This window comes from Lontra canadensis, unplaced genomic scaffold, assembly GCF_010015895.1.
Source record: "Lontra canadensis isolate GAN:19392208 unplaced genomic scaffold, GSC_riverotter_1.0 scaffold186, whole genome shotgun sequence".
Lineage (NCBI taxonomy): Eukaryota > Metazoa > Chordata > Mammalia > Carnivora > Mustelidae > Lontra > Lontra canadensis.
The window spans coordinates 814,968-832,966 of record NW_022631180.1 but is presented as its reverse complement, the minus strand read 5'-3'; the positions used below and the strand labels follow the sequence as shown (position 1 = coordinate 832,966).

General features: G+C 50.9%; 1 protein-coding gene across 1 annotated transcript in view; it reads right to left on the bottom strand.

Moving 5' to 3' along the window:
• The window catches only part of LOC116860956 (DLA class I histocompatibility antigen, A9/A9 alpha chain-like), a 93,087-nt gene that overhangs the window by 32,559 nt on the left and 42,529 nt on the right, over positions 1–17,999 (bottom strand). The window lies entirely within an intron of this gene.

Genomic DNA, 17,999 nt, shown 5'->3' with positions numbered 1-17,999 from the left:
GCCTCCCACTTGGCAGCAGCGCATCCAAACTAAGTCCCTGGGTTGGTGAGGACAAGGCTCCACCTCTGATTCGGTCCCAGTGTGGGCAGTCCGGATCCCTGTATGGGCTCTTTTGAGACAGACTGTAATGCCTGCAGTGACTGGAGTACAGACTGAGCAGTTATTCTGCTATAGCAACCTCTTTCTCTTTTCCCTCTTCCCATTCTAGTTCTTTACGCATTTACCACCTGACATTGAGCACACCTATCAACCACATCCTGAGCCATACGCCCTAATTTAGAAACCTAGAACTGCTTGCCCATAAGCTCCTTAAGCTTGTGTGTCCCCAGATGTGTGCCCTGATGTATTTGGCTTACTAATTTTCTTCTAGTCTTAGCCCAATCTCCTTTATAGTCTAATTTAGTCCACTTCTGTAAATATACCTGCATCCTTGACCAGGAGGGCCGTGGCAGCAATTCTGCGGAGGCAAGGGGGGAGCCCAGCAGCTACTGGATCTAGTTTTTTGCTAAGATAGGCTATTGGCCTTTGCCAAGGCCCCAGAGTCTGAGTCAAAACTCCTTCAGTCACCCCTGTCTTTCCATCCACATACAAGTGGGAGGGCTTGATAACGTCTGGGATGGCCAATGCTGGGGCACTCAGTAAGGCTGTTTGCAATTCCCGAAATGCTCCTTCTGCCTCAGCTGTCCACTCTACCATAGTGAGTCCTCCCTTAGCCAGTTCTTAGAGAGGTCGCGCCATCTCCGCGAACTGCGGTATCCACAGCCTGCAGTAGCCCAACGTCCCAAGAAACTCCCTCATGGAGACCAAAGCCTAAGTAAGTGGCATTGATGAGGGAGCAGGAGGTTGGCTGAGGACAAAGCAAAAGCTGGCACCTTGCAGCCCCTCTCCACCCGCTCCCCTCAGTAATATGTATCACATTCCTCAGGCACCCCTGACTGCCCTAAAAGAAAAACAAATAGTTAACTTGCAGAGATCACAATACTGCAAGGCAGGAGTCTCCCTTGGTTTACAAATGTCTTTGAGATTTACAACAAAGAAGTTACCTTATCAATAGCCCAATTTCCAGAGGCACATAACTCAGTTCCTCAAGCCCTAATGTCACCTTCCCCTCCATAAACAAAACTGAAGGAGGCTGAGGTAGAAGGAAAAGTAAATAAAGTTAGATTTCTTCTAAACCTAAATCTCACTAACAAGGATGTTTGATAACAGGAATGTGACATTCCACCAGGAGACTCCCAATTGTCTTTATGTTAGTGCCTCATTAGAGGGAAAGCGGTCTTGGCTTGATAGTAACCAGGACTTCAATATCCTGACAATCTTCTTTACCCCAATAGCCCTTCTGAACACCCCTTTGTCCTCATCTACCCAACTCCTGTGTATATAACCAGCCACTCCTCACATCCCCGGGGCAGCAGCTCTTCCTGCCCACGGGTCCTGTCCCCGTGCTTTAATAAACCATCATTTTGCACCAAAGACGTCTTAAGAATTCTTTCTTAGCCGTCGGCTCCGAACCTCACCCCACTGAACCTCATCTAGGTTCAAGAACTTCCTCAGCGTGGCTCTTACAAAGCTGTGTTTTCATTGCTGACACCTGATACCCTTTTTCCTGCAGTCTGTAAGAGAGCTCTTGTCCCCCGCAAGCAAGACCCATAGTCCTCAGCGGCTATTTTTACTATTCCCACTAACTCAGTCAGATTCTTCCTTTCAAATCCTTCAATTTTCTGAAGTTTCCTCCTTATATCTGGGGCTGACTGACTGGCAAAAGCAAGATCGTTTACATGAGTTATCGTGCAACTTCTCTGAAGTTTACCTTAAGTTGTCTAGCTTAGGTAAACAAACATTTAATAACAATCTAATCTAGAATTTAACACCCATAAAGCCATGTTATTAAAACATAATTTTTCTAAAATAACCCTCATTTCCAGAGATAGCCAAATCAGGACTAACTCGTTTGAAAAACAAGTCCAGTTTTAACAAACTTGGCCTAATTATTTACATAAGCTCAGCAAGAACAGTGAGTAATCATATAGATCTTTTAGAATCTGCTTTGCTGGAACTTCTTATAAGGAATCTCTAGGTTGAACTTTTAGTAGCCTCTCTGGGCCAGAAGCCAAGCCACGTACTTGCCATCAGACATACCTGTAATACTTGTCAGATTTGGGCGAAATCCTGAGGTGCCCAAAGTAATCTGAGGCTCCTCCTCCTACCAGGGAGTGACATTCTTTACTCACTTGGTGAGGCTGCTGGGAACTCTGTAAGCAAGGTATCAGGCCAACAGTTCCAAGGGGCTTTATGGCTCCAGGTTTTGTAAAGTCAACCTTAGTTCCTTTAAGCTGTCTGGTCATATCTGAGTCTTTTCAAATATGACGTTCCAGTAAAAGCCTTGGTAAAATAACCAGTGTCCAATGCTGTCCTGTTACAAGGAGAATAGATTCTTATTGAATTTATGCAAATGACTGATTGCCAAGGAAGAAAGAATACTTATTGAGCCCTTTTGGTTTCAGAGGGTTCAGATAGAGAGAAAAGTTGAATGCCTTGATTCATTTACAAATGAACACCTTTACATCTCTATAAGTTACAGGTAACTTAAGAGAAAGTTTCCCTAGTCTAGAGGAGCAAACATTACAGAACCAGTCATGTTTAAAACATTGAGACACAACATTACAACCCTTCAGTTCATCTAGTCCCATGTTACTAATTCTGGTTTAGTCTGAATGTAGCCCTTACTTCTGTAAATCTTTACCCATTTCAGTTCCCAGGATTTTAACATATCAAAGTCTGCCCATATGAATTTCCTTTAAGGTGGAATTCATCTTACAAGAGAACTAAAACAATTACAACTGACAAAAACTCAGAACAGGTATAGTTAAATATCACGTTATGACCCTTATCAAAACATTACAATTTTAGGAAATGTACCGAACCTCTAGAATTACAGCATTTACCCAAATGCAACCCAAGGTTTATCAGTAATTTAGCATATCAAGAAAGATTTAGGAGCCAAAGAGATCTCATTTACAACTCTGGGCAGGCAAAGAGAAAATCATTTACATTTCAATTAACCGAAGAAAACTTTGCCCTTTTAAACAGAGAAAACCAGCTTTTCTATACCAGTGTCTTTTCTTTTTATTTTTTTATTTTTTTATTTTTAAGCGTGCAGTCTTAAGAAATGAGTTTTCTGGGTTTCCCTCCCATCATGAATGATGTCGCAGACAAAGGGAGGGGGATCTTTCAGATGCTGTCCTGCTCGCATCCCTCGCGGGAACTTAGGAGCGTCTTAGCTAAGGTCTGTCCGCATAAACCCCAACCAGACTACTCCGTGGAGTAAATGACCGTTATGCCATATGACGCCCTGCGAGACTCAGGGTGCAGCCCACTCAGACGCCATAGCCAAAGCGGTGGAGCCACACAGACACATTCACACAGTCAGGCACTCTTCAGATTCAAACAGGTTGGACACCTCCCCCCACGGGGTCTCCCCTTCTGTTCTTTAGGAATGGATCTAGCTCAGACAGTGGCCCCGGGCCTGTTTTTCGTTCTTATTCAAACAGAATCGGGCATCTGGTATTTTTCTCTCCTTTTTACATATTTCCTACTTTTCTACAGAGTTGTTTCTGTAAAGTTTTTCCGGCGAGATAAACACAACACCAAGCGAAGTGGGTGCAAGGCAAGGATTTATTAAAGGCAACCCCCGCGCGGTTTCAGGGCTCAGGAGAAGGGGAGCCAGGAAAACTGAGACGGGAGGAGGGTACTCTCGGCAAGGTTCCGCAACTCTGGAAAGCAGAATGGGGGAAGTCGCGCCCAAGGCAGGGAGAAGGGGGCTTTTAAGGGGTCTCGAGGGGAGTTCAGGGGTCTTTTGGCAAGTTTCCTTTACTCGAGTATTTCGCCTGCTCATCGGGGTCCCATTGGTCCACTGGAGCCTGGAGCGGGGCTCTCAGATTCCTGCTTGGGCCTTTGTTCTCCTGTCCGAGCTCAGGTCTTGTGGCAAGAACTTTCGCCATCTTAAGTAGCCCTTTCTGCCAGCCCAACATTCCAACCTTTTGCTTTATATAATGGTGCCAGGGGCGTTGACTCAGTTCTGGCTACTTCCTGCTGACGGGGGGGGGGGGGTGGGGGGGGGGGGGGGGGGGGGGGGGGGGGGGGGGGGGGGGGGGGGGGCGTCATCATAGGGGTAGTCGGAAGTGGGCAGGCGAGAGTAGGGCTGGAGGAAGAGTTGATTGACGGACACTTGGGCAAGTTCTTGTAGGCGATCCTGCAAGCATCGGAAAAGACAGGGAGCAACTGAGACTAGAAGGAGGATTATGCATACGGGTCCCACCAAAGGAAGCAGCCAGGTTACCCAGGTGTAGGCGTCCAGGCCCCAGGAGGACGTGTCTCGCCGCCATGCTTGGATCCGATCCCTGAGTTCTTTGATCCTGGAGGTAACTATACCTGATTGGTTAACAAGGTAACAACATTCTGCATTTAAGTATAGGCAGCTCCCCCCTTTTCCGGCGGTCAGAAGGTCTAAGGCCCGTCGATTCTGTAGAGCTAAGGCCGCCAGGCTGGTAACTTGCATCTGTAGGGTTGTGAGGGAGTCAAAAATCCGTTCCATGTCATCATTCAGGGCTTGGGAGAGTTTGTAATAAAAGTCTATGGAAGTTCCTATCCCCGCTGTTCCGGTTGCCACCCCTGTGGCTACTCCTGCCCCTATTATGAATGGGAGGAAGGCAGCCCTTCCTCCACAGTGTTGGGGGAATAGGATGGATTGCAGCTGGGATTCAGAGTAGATGGTGGTAGAAGGAGATAGTAGAATGAATATGCAGTCTAGGGAGTCATTAGTAGTCAGGCAGCGATAGGTTCCCTGAGGACACGAGAGAAATATTCCTGAGGGGATACAGTACAGGAGGGAGGAGTTAGTGATGTTGGCAGCTACGGTGGTAAGGGGGAGGACACATTAATAATAGGTATGTTTCCCCAAATGGGGCCGATATGGACCGTATTATTTGTGGTCGTAGAGTTGGGGAGTGGCCAGTCAATAGGGAGGGGTACCCCTACAATGTTGGAATGTGTTGAAAAAGGGAAACAGATCCAGCAGTCACTGTCACCGTTCTTCAACACATTTCGCCATAGGTTGTAACTAGAGTTCAGGAGGGCCACTGTCAGTTGTTCGGTGGTAGGGAATTTTTATATGCTACCAAGATTGATGCCCTTATAGACCGGGTCACTGGGGGTTTGGAGTCGTTTAGTCAGGTCCGTGACCGCTGTTTTAATGCATTCGCAGCTAGCCTGGTCCTGGACACACACACACACACACACCCTGTCAGAGACACCGACATGACCCAGATAGGTCCAGCAAACTTTTCGAGACCTGAGGTAGATGTTGCAGGGGGCAATACCACATTTGGCAGTCACGAGGTCAGAGACCCAATAGGTTTTCTGGTCATACGTACAGGTTGTTGGTTTCTTTCCCCGGTAGCAGGTTTCAGGCATGTAAGTAAAGGCTGAAAAATAGCGAGAGGTACCTGAACCCCTCATGCAACTAGACTCACATGGTTCCGCCTGGTTTGTCTGGATTAGAAGGAATATGAGAAGAGGCCCTAACCAAGCGGAGTTTGGTGGGGCCTGCCATCTGGGAAGTCCAATCAGTATCTGTGGGTGCCCATTTGAGATTGTTATGTACCCATGCAGAGTGCCCCAACAGTTTCGCAGCAGTTGGGGTGGTAAGGACGACCGTATGAGGCCCGGTCCACCGAGTTTGTAAGGAGCCTGGCCGCAAGCTTTTGAGGAGGACCTGGTCCCCAGGAGATAGATCTCATATACCCCCTCCGGAAGCATGGTCGCTTGGGGCTGGGATGACAGTGTCAGCCGGCGTGGGCGTTGGCTCTTAAGAGAGCTCGGAGGAGAGTGAGGTAAGGTAGATAGGATAAAAGAGGCGGGGAAATGGCCGGAAGGCTATGATTTATAAGAAAGGGCTGGCTGTATAGTTATTCGAATGGGCTTAAGCCCGAAGGCCTGCGGGGCATATCCCGGAGTCTGGTGAGAGCCAGGGGCAGAAGTGTGGGCCTGGAAAGGCGGGTCTCTATGGTAAGTTTGGTGAGTTGGGCTTTGAGCAGCCCGTTGGCCTTTTCTACCTTACCCGATGACTGTGGGTGGTATGGGATGTGAAGTTTCCAGGTTATGTTGAGGCTCTCAGCTACCTGTTGGGTTACACTGGAGATGAAGGCGGATCCGTTGTCTGACTGGAGGGTCCGGGGCAATCCGAACCTCGGAATGATGTGCTCGATGAGTATTATAGCCACCATGTCCGCTGTTTTCCGGGCCGTGGGGTATGCCTCGATCCAGCCTGTGAATGTGTCAACCAGGGTTAATAGGTAGCGAAAGGTTTTATGGCGAGGCATGTGAGTGAAGTCCAGTTGCCAATCTTCCCCCGGCTGATGACCTCGGAGCTGATGGTTGGGCCCTGGTCTGCGGATTCCTCCTTGTGGATTCACGGCGGAACAGGTTTTACAAGCCCTGTGGACAACTTTGATTACCTTAGATAAGGAAGGAAGATAGAACAATGGCTGAAGAAATTGGTGAAGAGCCTTTGGGCCAATATGGAGGGATCGGTGGATGTCAGTAATTAAGGTGTGCACTAGATTGCCTGGCAGGGCAATCCTGTCCTGAATGTAGATCCACCCCTTATCTCCAATCTTTCCTCCCTGTGCCTGGAGGGCTTGTGTTTCCTTTGTAGAGTAGGAAGGCTGGTGAGGGGTGTTAAGAAAGAGGATAGGAGACGCAGGGGTATTTAGGGCCGTTTGTCTGGCCACTGAGTCTGCCCTGTTGTTACCTAGGGAGACCAGATCCTTGGCCGTTTGGTGGCCTCGACAGTGAACAACTGCTACCTCAGAGGGCAGACTAAGGGCCTCAAGCAACTTGGTGATGAGGGGTCCATTAGCTATAGGGGTGCCCTTGGTTGTTAGGAACCCCATTCTTGCCAAAGAGTAGAGTGTGTGTGAGTTACGAGGTAGGCATATTTTGAGTCCGTGTAAATAGTGACTCGTTGTCCCTTCGACAAGTGTAATGCCCTGGTGAGAGCTACGAGTTCAGCCTTCTGGGAGGTGGTTCCAATTGGGAGGGGAGCCGTCTATAATACCACATCCATGGTGACCACAGTGTAAGCAGCGTGTCTTTGCCATCTGAGGCCAGGAGGGAACTGCCGTCCACGAAGAGTACGCGGTCAGGGTTGGATAGTGGTTGATCAGAGAGACCAGGATGGAGAGGAGTGAGGTCCTCTATAAGTTGTAGGCAGGAATGAACGGGTTCCAGGGTGGGTGAGGGTATAGGCAGTAAAGTTGCGGGGTTTAAGTGGGGGGAGGTAGAGAGAGAGATATGCGGGTTTTCTAGGAATAGCAGATGGAATAGCTGGAGACAAGAAGGAGTCAGATGGGCCAGAGATCGGTGGCTAAGGAGGTCCATGAGTCGGTGGGGAGAGTAGACCATGATGGGCTGCCCTAAGGTAAGTTTGAGGGCCTCCTTTGTAAGAGAAGCGGCTGCTGCTAGGGCCCTGAGGCAGGGCTGCCATCCCTGGGCGGTGACATCCAGTTGCTTGGACAGGTAGGCTATAGCCTTATGCGTAGGCCCTACCAGTTGTGTTAGGAGGTCGGTGGCGGAGCCGGAGCGCTCATCAGTGTAGAGATGGAATGGTTCAGAGAGATCGGGTAGGGCTAAGACTGGCCCGGTGGTAAGGCGGTCCCTTAGTTTAGAGAATGAGTGGCGGATCGAAGTGGGATCAGTTAGGGGACCCTGGGGGGTCTCTTTAGCCGCCTGGTACAGAGGACGGGCCAGGATAGAGAAATATGGAATCTAATGTCTGAAGAACCCAACCAATCCAAGAAAAGAGAGTATTTCATCCGCCGTTTGGGGAGGTTGGAGTTCTTGGAGGAGTCGTATGCGGTCCCCTGTAAGAGACTTAGAAGTTAGAGTCAGAAGTATGCCCAGATAGGTAACCGAAGGGGCACACAATTGGGCCTTAGAGGGGGGTGACTCGATATCCCTTGGCCCCCAGGAAGTTAAGTAGGGCGGAGGTGTCATCTTGGGAGACCGAGAGGGAGGGGCTACAGAGGAGGAGGTCATCCACATATTGTAGTAGAGTACTGGCTTTAAGGATGCACTGCTGTAAGTCTGTAGTCAAGGCCTGGCCGAAAATGTGGGGGCTGTCCCTGAACCCCTGGGGTAGGACAGTCCAAGTCAGTTTTCCAGAAGCGTGCGTGTCGGGATCCTCCCAGGTGAAGGCAAAAAGAAAATAGGAATCAGGGTGCAAGGGGATGGTGAAAAAGGCGTCCTTTAGGTCCAGTACTGTAAAGTGAAAGGTGTTTGGGGGAACGCGAGACAATAGGGTGTAGGGTTAGGAACGACTGGGTGGAGGGGGACCACGGCCTCGTTGATAAGCCTAAGGTCTTGTACCAGTTGATAAGCCCCTGAGGGCTTGCGTACTGGGAGGATAGGGGTGTTACAGGGGGAACTGATGGGGATCAGGAGTCCCTGATGTTTAAGCCGTTCTATGATAGGTTTCAGGCCCCTGCTGTGGGCAAAGGAAATAGGAAACTGAGCTCGAGAGGGAAACCTGGAGTTATCCTTAAGCTGTACTTTAACCGGGGTAAGGTGGGTAACGATGATGGGCTCCGAGGTGTCCCACACCTGAGGATCTACAATAGGTAGGTCATCTGGAGCGGGGGTCGAGGGAGTGGAGAGGTGTAGGATGAGACGGGTTGAGGTGGAGGGAGGGGAGGAAGGGGAGAGGCAGATAGTTGCCCTCAGTTTCTGGAGAATGTCCCTCCCAGTAGAGGGACCGAAGGAATCTCTAGGAATGAGTAGGAGAAGGGGAACCCATCCAGGCTACAGGTAAGGGGAAGGGTCACCCTAGGATTGGAGGAGGTCCCATCGATCCCCATAACAGTAATTGGTAAGGTTCGAGTAAGTCCCAAATAGGAAGGCAGAACAGAGTAGGTAGCCCCCGTGTCCAGCAGAAAGGAGATGGACTTACCTGCTACCTGGAACGTAACCCTGGGCTCGGCCTGGGTGAGAGGGGTGGCTGATCAGTCGTCCTCCAAGCAGTTGAAAGGCCAGACTTACTGTCTCAGGGGTGAAAGGGTCCGTAGACTAAAGGACGAGACTGATACAAAGCGAAGGTCAAACAAAGCTTTATTTTGCGCCAAGCATCGAGAATCAAACTGACCAGCCAGGGCCGTCTCTTGCAAAGAGGCGACGACTCCCAGTCTCACAGACTAACTTTTATAGAGTAAAGGCCATGTGGTTGAGCCTCGCCACACACAGGTGGCCAATTGAATTACATTCTACCCCATGATAGTCATCTAATTCAGCCTATGACCTTGGCTAGAATTGGCGCCTTTGTCTGGCGCCCAAAATGGGGGGCTCACGCTCCCTGGCGGGTAATACCTGCGCTTTTACTTGATTGGACGTCTCCATCTGGCCGAACACGTCCTTGGTGGGTAGGGAGGTAATACGTGCGCTTTCCCTTGATTGGACATTGCCATCTGGCCGGATACGTCCTTGAATCTGGACTCCGTTATCGGGGGCTATTTGGCCGTATTTCACCAATTCTGTTTCTAAGCACTTTCCTCTTGGGGGAAGGGGCAGGTTCAATCTAAGTTTACTGCATAAACAACAAAATGGCTCACTCTGGCTAAGTAGGCCCTTACAGGGGGGTCCCCCACGTTGAGGCGCCGAAGATACCCCGAGGTTAGGGCAGTCGGATTTCCAGTGGCCCATCAAATGGCATTGAGGGCAAGGCTGAGTTGGCGGCTTTGGATTGGGGCACTGGTGAGCCCAATGTCCCTCGGCCCCGCATTTGAAACAGGCCCCCGGGGGGGTGCAATTGGTTGCCCCTCTCTGCTGGCTCCCGGAGCCAGCCAGCCACAGGGCTGCTACCAAGGCTTGAGTCTGCAACTGAACCTTTTGCTGGAGTCTGGCTTGTCGTTTAAGCTCAGCTGCCTCCTCACGGGAATTAAAGACCTTAAATGCCATTTTCACCAAGTCAGAAATGGGGGTCTGAGGGCCCTCCTCAGCCTTTTTTAACTTTCTCCGTATATCCGGCGCCGATTGAGAGATAAAATGAGTAGCCAGTACCGTGGCCTCTGCAGGAGCGGCGGGGTCCAAGCGAGTGTACTGGGTTAAAGCCTCGGTCAATCGGTTAAGAAACATGGCAGGGTTTTCGTCAGGGGCCTGGACAGTCTCCCTAATCTTGTCGTAATTAACGGCCTTATTGGAGGCTGCCCGCATGCCGGCTATGAGACATTGGACCATGCGGTCGTGGCGCTGGTGGCCATCTTGGCCATCCTGATAATCCCAACCTGGTTCTACAGCTGGGACCGCCTGGGCTCCAACTGGCATGGCAACATCAGTGAGATGGATCTGATCTGCGTGCTCCCGGCCTGGATGCGTTCCCTCTCCTCTGTGGTGAGGGTGGTGGTCTGGACCACATGTAAATCATGCCAGGTGAGGTCATAGGCTTGGGCCAGATATTGGAATTCTTTGATATAGTTATCAGGATTGACCGAAAAGGAGCCCAAATGTTTCTCAGTTTGGGAAAGGTCTTGTAGAGAGAAGGGCGCAGGGACTCGAACAACTCCCTCAACTCCAGCAACCTCCCTTAGGGGGCAGACTAAATCAGGGGAGGGTTTCTGAGCCCTAGTGCGGGTGGAGATAGGAGGGGAGGCTGGAGGGGACGTGAGGGCAGGTTCGGGGCGGGGGGGCGCATCAGGAGCAAACTCAGGTTTTGGGGGTTGAGGGGATGAGGTGGGGGTCGGGGTGGAAGGGGTCGAAGGACCAAAAGGGGGGTGGCTGGAGCAAGGGGGTTAGGGGGCATAGGGAGAGAGGGACCTTGGGGAAGGGGATCGCAGTAAGGAGGAGGAGGAGGAGCTGGGGGCCCTCTTGTCAGTGGGTGGGTGAAGCTCTCTGGAGGCTCAGAGAGTGGAGACAGGGAGGAGAGGTCTGGGTCCTTGGGAGCAGTGGGTGGCAGGGTAGGGGGAGGGGAGCAGGCCAAGAGGACCTGTGAAGTGGAGCAGTGAGAGCAGAGGGAGGGACAAGAGCGCAGAGTCCAGAAAGCTTGGACATAAGGGACCTCGACCCATTTGCCTTGGCGTTTGCAGAGATTGCCTAAGTCCATGAGAATCTGATAGTCAAATGTGCCTTCCGGAGGCCACTGGGACTGGTTGTCTAATCGGTATTATGGCCAAGCGACGGTACAATAATGTATGAGATGTCGCCTTCGCAGGTCCTGGTCCAGTTCCAGGGTTTTAAGTTTGGCCAGCAGGCATCCCAAGGGTGTTTTAGAGTCGAATTTGGATTGGGAGGTCCCCATGATTTGTTCCCGGGCAACCCGAGGGCTGGAGGAAAGCGTCTCCTCGTCCACCACTGGGTTGCAGGAAAAACTGTCGACTGCCATAGGGGTTAGGATGTCTCCCAGCCTCTCAGAGTAACGGAGGTCACCTGGTGACCGGTGGGGTCCATCCTGACGTGGCTATTAGGGCAGGGCTTTCCCGAGGGAGGCGCGGAATCGGGGGAAACTCACCATGGCTTCGGAAGTGGCATTTGGAAAGGCGGGTCCAGGTCCGGCTAGGGAAAGGAGAGAGCCTCCCCACTGGCATGGGGGCTCAATCTCCTTCCCGGGTTTCGGCACCAAATGTTAAGTTTTTCTGGCGAGATAAACACAACACCAAGCGAAGTGGGTGCAAGGCAAGATTTATTAAAGGCATCTCCGGCGCAGTTTCAGGGCTCAGGAGAAGGGGAGCCAGGAAAACTGAGACGGGAGGAGGGTACTCTCGGCAAGGTTCCGCAACTCTGGAAAGCAGAATGGGGGAAGTCACGCCCAAGGCAGGGAGAAGGGGGCTTTTAAGGGGTCTCGAGGGGAGTTCAGGGGTCTTTTGGCAAGTTTCCCTTATTCGAATATTTCGCCTGCTCGTCGGGGTCCCATTGGTCCACTGGAGCCTGGAGCGGGGCTCTCAGATTCCTGCTTGGGCCTTTGTTCTCCTGTCTGAGCTCAGGTCTTGTGGTGGGAACTTTCGCCATCTTAAGTAGCCCTTTCTGCCAGCCCAACAGTTTCCCTTATTTCCATCAGTCTTAATTACATTTAGCAGAATTTTGTACTCTTAGAAATACCTTAACCTCTACTGAAGATTAAATATAAACCAATTATGAACTGTTACAACAGAATTCTTTAGATGGCAAATTTATCTATCAGTTAAGCACACAGCATGTTTACCAACAGATTTCAAAAGCAAAAACCTAGTTCCAGCAACCAGCGCTCTAGCATTTTATCCCATTTGGTTGAAGTTTCAGGTTAGCAAAGACTTTGAAAGCTACCTTAACAATTACCCATTAAAACTTTGAGACAATTAGCCATCAGTTCTAGTCATCTCTTTGCTAACAGATTTCAACAGTTTTTAACATTTTTAACAATTTTAAGATTTTTTTTGACCTTAAGTAAAAACTCTGAAGTTTCACATTTACTACTGTTAACTCAAAAGACATGTTTATCCTAATCAACCCAACAAAGTTAACTTAGCTCAAATACTGATTTACGTTCCACCGGGGCCCACTCTGCTTCAAATGTTTACCTGAGACCCAGGTGGGAAGATCCGGAGTGGGGGGTGTTAGGTCCAGGGGGCGCTCTTCTTGTTTCCCGACAGCGAAGAACAGAACACGGTGCCACCAGAAGGTAGAGAAAGGGTTCCCAGTTCTAGGGCTCATCAGCTCCAAGAGAGGAGCACACACCATGCTTTCCCGCCAGCAAGGGGGAGGGGCTAGGCAGTCTCTATCAGGCCAGAGAGGGCAAGGAATGTCCCCGAAACAAAGTTTGTTTGGGCAGCTGCTTGGGAATATCCCTTAAAGTCTCCGTCTCGAGTTAGACTAACCCCACTTGGCTCCAGTTATAGCCATTAAGAGTCAGAGTTCCCTTACTCTATGTTTGCCCTATTCCTTCAAACACAACAAACAGCACAGCAGACAACAAAAAGACAAGACAAAGACAACCACAGGCCCAGCAGTTCTTACCCAGAACCTGCCACCGGTGGGGACTTTTGATCTTCTGGCCGTCCAGGGGGACTCGAACCCCCAGGCCGCCTAGGGGCACTCGAACCCCCGGTGACCACCTGGGGGCACTCGAACCCCCTGGCTGCCTAGGTGACCGCCTAGGGGGACTCGAACCCCCTGACTCTCTAGGTGGACTCGAACCCCCTGGCGATCTACCAGTGGAGGGAAGGGGTGTCCCCGCATCCTCCCCAGCCCTGGGGAGCATGGCCCCATCCGGCTGCACCCCAGTGGGCTATACCCGGAGCTCCACCCAGACAGACTGATGAGGGAGCAGGAGGCTGGCTGAGGACAAAGCAAAAGATGGCACCTTGCACCCCCCTCTCCACCAGCTCCCCCTCGGTAAAGTGTGTAGCATTCCTCAGGCACCCCTGACTGCCATAAACGATAAACAAAAAATTAACTTGCAGAGATCACAATCCTGCAAGACAGGAGTCTCCCTTAGTTTACAAATCAATAGCCAGAGGCAAATAACTCAGTTCCTCAAGCCCCAAGTTCTCCCTCCCCACCATAAACAAAACTGAAGGAGGCTGAGGTAGAAGGAAATGTAAATACGGTTAAATCCCTTCTAAACCTAAATCTCACTAACAAAGACGATTGATAGCAGGATTATGACATCCCACCAAAAATCTCCCAACTATCTTGATGTTAATGGCTGGCCTAAAGCTGCAAGGGCAAGGCCTCCGGTAGGCCTCCCGATATCCTGGCACCTTGTAGGCCCTCTTTAGCATATGAAAGTTCCATTGAAACCTCCCTTCCCCTCCTCTTCCCCCAACCGCAAGGTACAAACCTGCCATCCCTCACAACCCGGGGCAGCAGCTCTTCCTGCCCACGGGTCCTGTCCCCATGCTTCAATAAACCACCAATTCGCACCAAAGATGTCTCAAGAATTCTTTCTTGGTCATCGGCTCCGGACCTCAGCCCACCGAACCTCACCTAGATTCTAGAACTTCATCAAGACCCACTGATCTCACAGAGCACCTGGAGATTGGCGGATCCCACACAGTAAAATCTGTGAGATCTTACCTAGAGGCTTTTCCCAGAAATTCTGATGCTGGCTCAGTTCTCGTCGTTTAATCCCGGACAGGCCCCCATATGTTATGCCCCAATAATGGGTCCGTGATTAAAGGAGCGAGACTGATACAAAGCGAAGGTCAAGCAAAGCTTTATTTCGCGCCAAGCATCAAGAATCTAACCAAACGTTCGGGGCTGCACCTCTTACAAGAGAAGGCAACCCTTCTCTGTTTCACAGACTAGCTTTTAAGGGCAAAGGCCATGCGGTCCGGCCTGGCCACGCACAGGTGGCTAATGAGATCGTAACACACACAGGGAACTCCACAGTGATGCTAGGTGACCAACTGAGTTACAATTTACACTAGTAGACATTTGAACCAGCCTATTACACTTTGATTGGGATTGGCGCCCAAAAGGCTCCCAAAGGGCGGGGCCCATACTCCTTGGTAACCAGGGAGACAGTATGCATCCCCCCACTCATCGGATGTCTCCACCTGGCCTGACCCACCTTTGTATCTGGACTTTGTTACCTGAAGCTGGTTTCTGGGACTTGTCTCCAAGTAAATCCCCTGGGGGAAGGGGAGCAGGGACAGTTTCTAAATAGGTCCTTACATATACCAGTTCGCCCCCTCACTCATCACCCCCGAGCCCCTCTCACTTTCTCACCTGCCACAGACGGAGAGCTGTTCTGTGCTATAACCCATGGGGTGGGGGTGGGGCAACCATGAACTGGCCAGGCTGTATGCAAGGGTGACAAATTCTCAGAGCAGCACATGCCAGTGCGCGCACACACACACGCACCCAGAGGCACACATATACAACAAACACCTATACACAATTGTATGCACTCACACACATATGTACAAATCTCCACACACAAATACCTATACACATTTCTAAAGGACTGTGAACTCCTCCAGACAGACATACAACCACATAACACACTCCCTTCATATTTGCCAATTCAATTGGGGTCTGAGTTCATCCCACTTCATCATTAAAAAAATGGAGGATTATGAAGGAGGAGGCCCTGAGAATTTCTGTTCCACCAGAAAGAGACCCCCCTCCCTAGGAACTCTGGCACCCTCTGGATCTCCTGCATGCCTGCTTCTGGAACCCACCTACAGGAGCAGGAGATGTGACCTTAGATCGAGATCCTGGACTCCAGAGGCAGCTGCGTGCATTGCCCCAGGTGGCGTTGAGGCTCTGGGGGTCCAGCTGGTCTCCAGCTTCTCACCTTCTCTTAGCCTAGTCTCCCACCAGCCAGCGGTCTCCCTGTGCCTCCCCAGGCTCTGGTGCACAGCAGGAAGTCTCCTTCAGAATTAACAGGATCTGGAGCTTCAGTTGAACTCTTGGTGTGAGACAGGTATAGATCAAAATGAGGAAACTAGATCATCTCCTCCCCACCTGAGTTCTTATTGTTCTAGAGCACAACTCTAGCAACTATAGTTCCAACAATCTAAACTCCTGCTAAGGGGTGTCTGGGTGCCTCAGTCAAGCATCTGCCTTCGGCTTAGGTCATGGTCCCAGGCTCCTGAGATCAAGCCCGGAATGGGGGAGGGGTCGGGGGCGGGGAGACTGCTTCTCCCTCTCCATCTGCCCCCTCCCTTACTCCTGCTCTCTCTGTCTCTTTCATATAAATAAATAAAATTTAAAATAATAATAATAAAATAGATTCCTGCTTAAACAACCCCAAAGACCAGAGTGTCAAAGAAATGTAACAAGCAAATGCACCTTGAGGAGCATGGGTGGGCTGGGCAAATAGATCTGAGGAGAAAAGGAAAAGTGAGGGGTGACCCTGTGCCCTGACTCTGCTAAGAGTCTCTAGAAGGCTCCTGGGTCCCAAATATTGGGCTCCACTGCTCATCTCACCTCCCTCATGGGACTTAGGCAGCCCCTCATGTTGCACACAGCACATGTATCTCTCTTCATCTCCAGAAGGCAGCACAATGGCCACCCACTTCTGGATGGTTCCATCCTCTTCTGCCTTTTCTCCACAAGCTCTTTGTCCCAGGTCTGGTGCTCTCCAGCCCACAGCCAGATCAGGGTAATCTCTGCAGGGTAGGAGCCCAGGGTGCACAGCCCCTCAGGGTGACCCTACAGTCAGGGGAGTGGGGATGGGTCACGTGTGTTCTGGGAGGCTCTGTGGAAGAGCAAAGAGGGAGCGCTAAGGCAAGGCCTCTAGAAAAGCATCGACTCCACAGACCAAGATGTGATACTTGTTGAGGGTCTGGCTGCCTGCCAGGGCGAGGCAGGGAGTGTTCCCTATCAGGGGCACAAGGAACCAGCACTAGCCAGGCCTGGGCCCAAAAGAAGGGGGTGGGAACCGCTTCTGACATTTTCCCTCAAGAGAAGAGCCTTTTCAGAGACTCTCCACTTGTTTATGAAGCCTCTAACTCTGTATCTCTAGCTCAGTATTGATAGGTCCTCACAGCTACTGTGTCTCTGGTGGGAAAGAGACTGAAGAGGGAGAAACCTCCATGAGCCTCAGAGCTAATCCTATGCTCTTCCGAGAGAATGTTCCCCAGCATGGGCCTAAGAAGAGTGTGTGTCATGGCACTACCCAGGGGACTCAGGATGGGCCACTGTCCTCAGCGCATGGTCCCCCATCCCACACTAGATGTCCTCCACCCCTGTGTGTGAGTAGCTCTGGAGAGAGGGTGACCCCAGGCTGGGCTGGAAAAGCTGCAGGACTGGGCTGTGGGGAGTCCTTACCAGTGCGGCTGATGTTCTTGTCCCAAACCCCAAGTGTCTCTGCAGTGACAGGAAATGCAGCTTCTCAAGTCCATCTGGTCCCTCCATGAAGGGCCCACTGGCCTCCCGTCTCTGCTGGAGTAGCGGCAACGATGAGACTACCATGGATGGCAGAGGCTCTATGTCCAAACTCAGTCTGTCATTGTCCTAGTCATCCTGTCACTGCCCCCAGGGTCCTGTTGTCCTCCTGGAGCTCCCAGCCATGGTGACCTGCAGGGTGGGGGGCCTGCCCACCTTCTCTCCAGGACCAGGCAGTGTCAGTCAGGGCAGAGCACGCCTCTGGAGCCCCTCAGCATTTGTCCCTGTGCCCTACCCCCACCAGCTTCTCCATAGGGAACATGACCTGTCTAAGCTGTGCTATTGTGACACAGTAAGAAGGATGTACTTGGTCTTCCTTCTCCTGCACAGCTCTTAACACCTCTGTAATGGCCTGAGTAATGGGAGTCATAGAAGCACCTCTTCCTAGGTTTTGTTCCCAGATCCTAAAAAAGTTCTGGAAAGATCCTGGTCCCATCCTTACACACTATATCAAACCTCACTGCATATCGTCTCTCTCCTCTGATGCTGTGAGCCCTGAGAAGGCAAGACTCTGTTGGGGCCTGAAACAGAACCATCTGGCAAACTGTGGAATTCACTATTTTGTACTGGAAAGTCTGAGCCCTAATTGTGTCTCTCACAGGTTTATGCCTGGATCCCACAGATAAGGTCCTCCACCAACTGTTTCATGTGTTAAACCCTCAAGATCTTAACTAGAAATGATTAACTACACCTATGTCCTGACCTCCCTGTGTCCAATGTCATCCACATCTTGCCCAGCCTGACTACTGACTGCTTGGAACCTCACCCCCTATCAACGCAGATCATACACACACATCAGGGTCTACACAGAGTTCCAGCTCATTCAGGAAACTTCCCCCGACCACTGGGGTTCTGGCCTATGATCCCTGTAAACTGTGTCTCTGCTTCTCATGTGACATCTAAAGAGGCGTCTGTCTTCAGTAGCTCTCAGTCTGCCTCACATGCTCAGTCACGTGCTCTCCAAAGTGTGGGTGCCTCCCGCATCCTCACTGTAAGTTCTGTGAGGACAAACACTAGCTTATACCTTCTGGTTCCTCCCCTACAGAAACCTAAACCTAATCCATGACCTACTGATTCTGGTT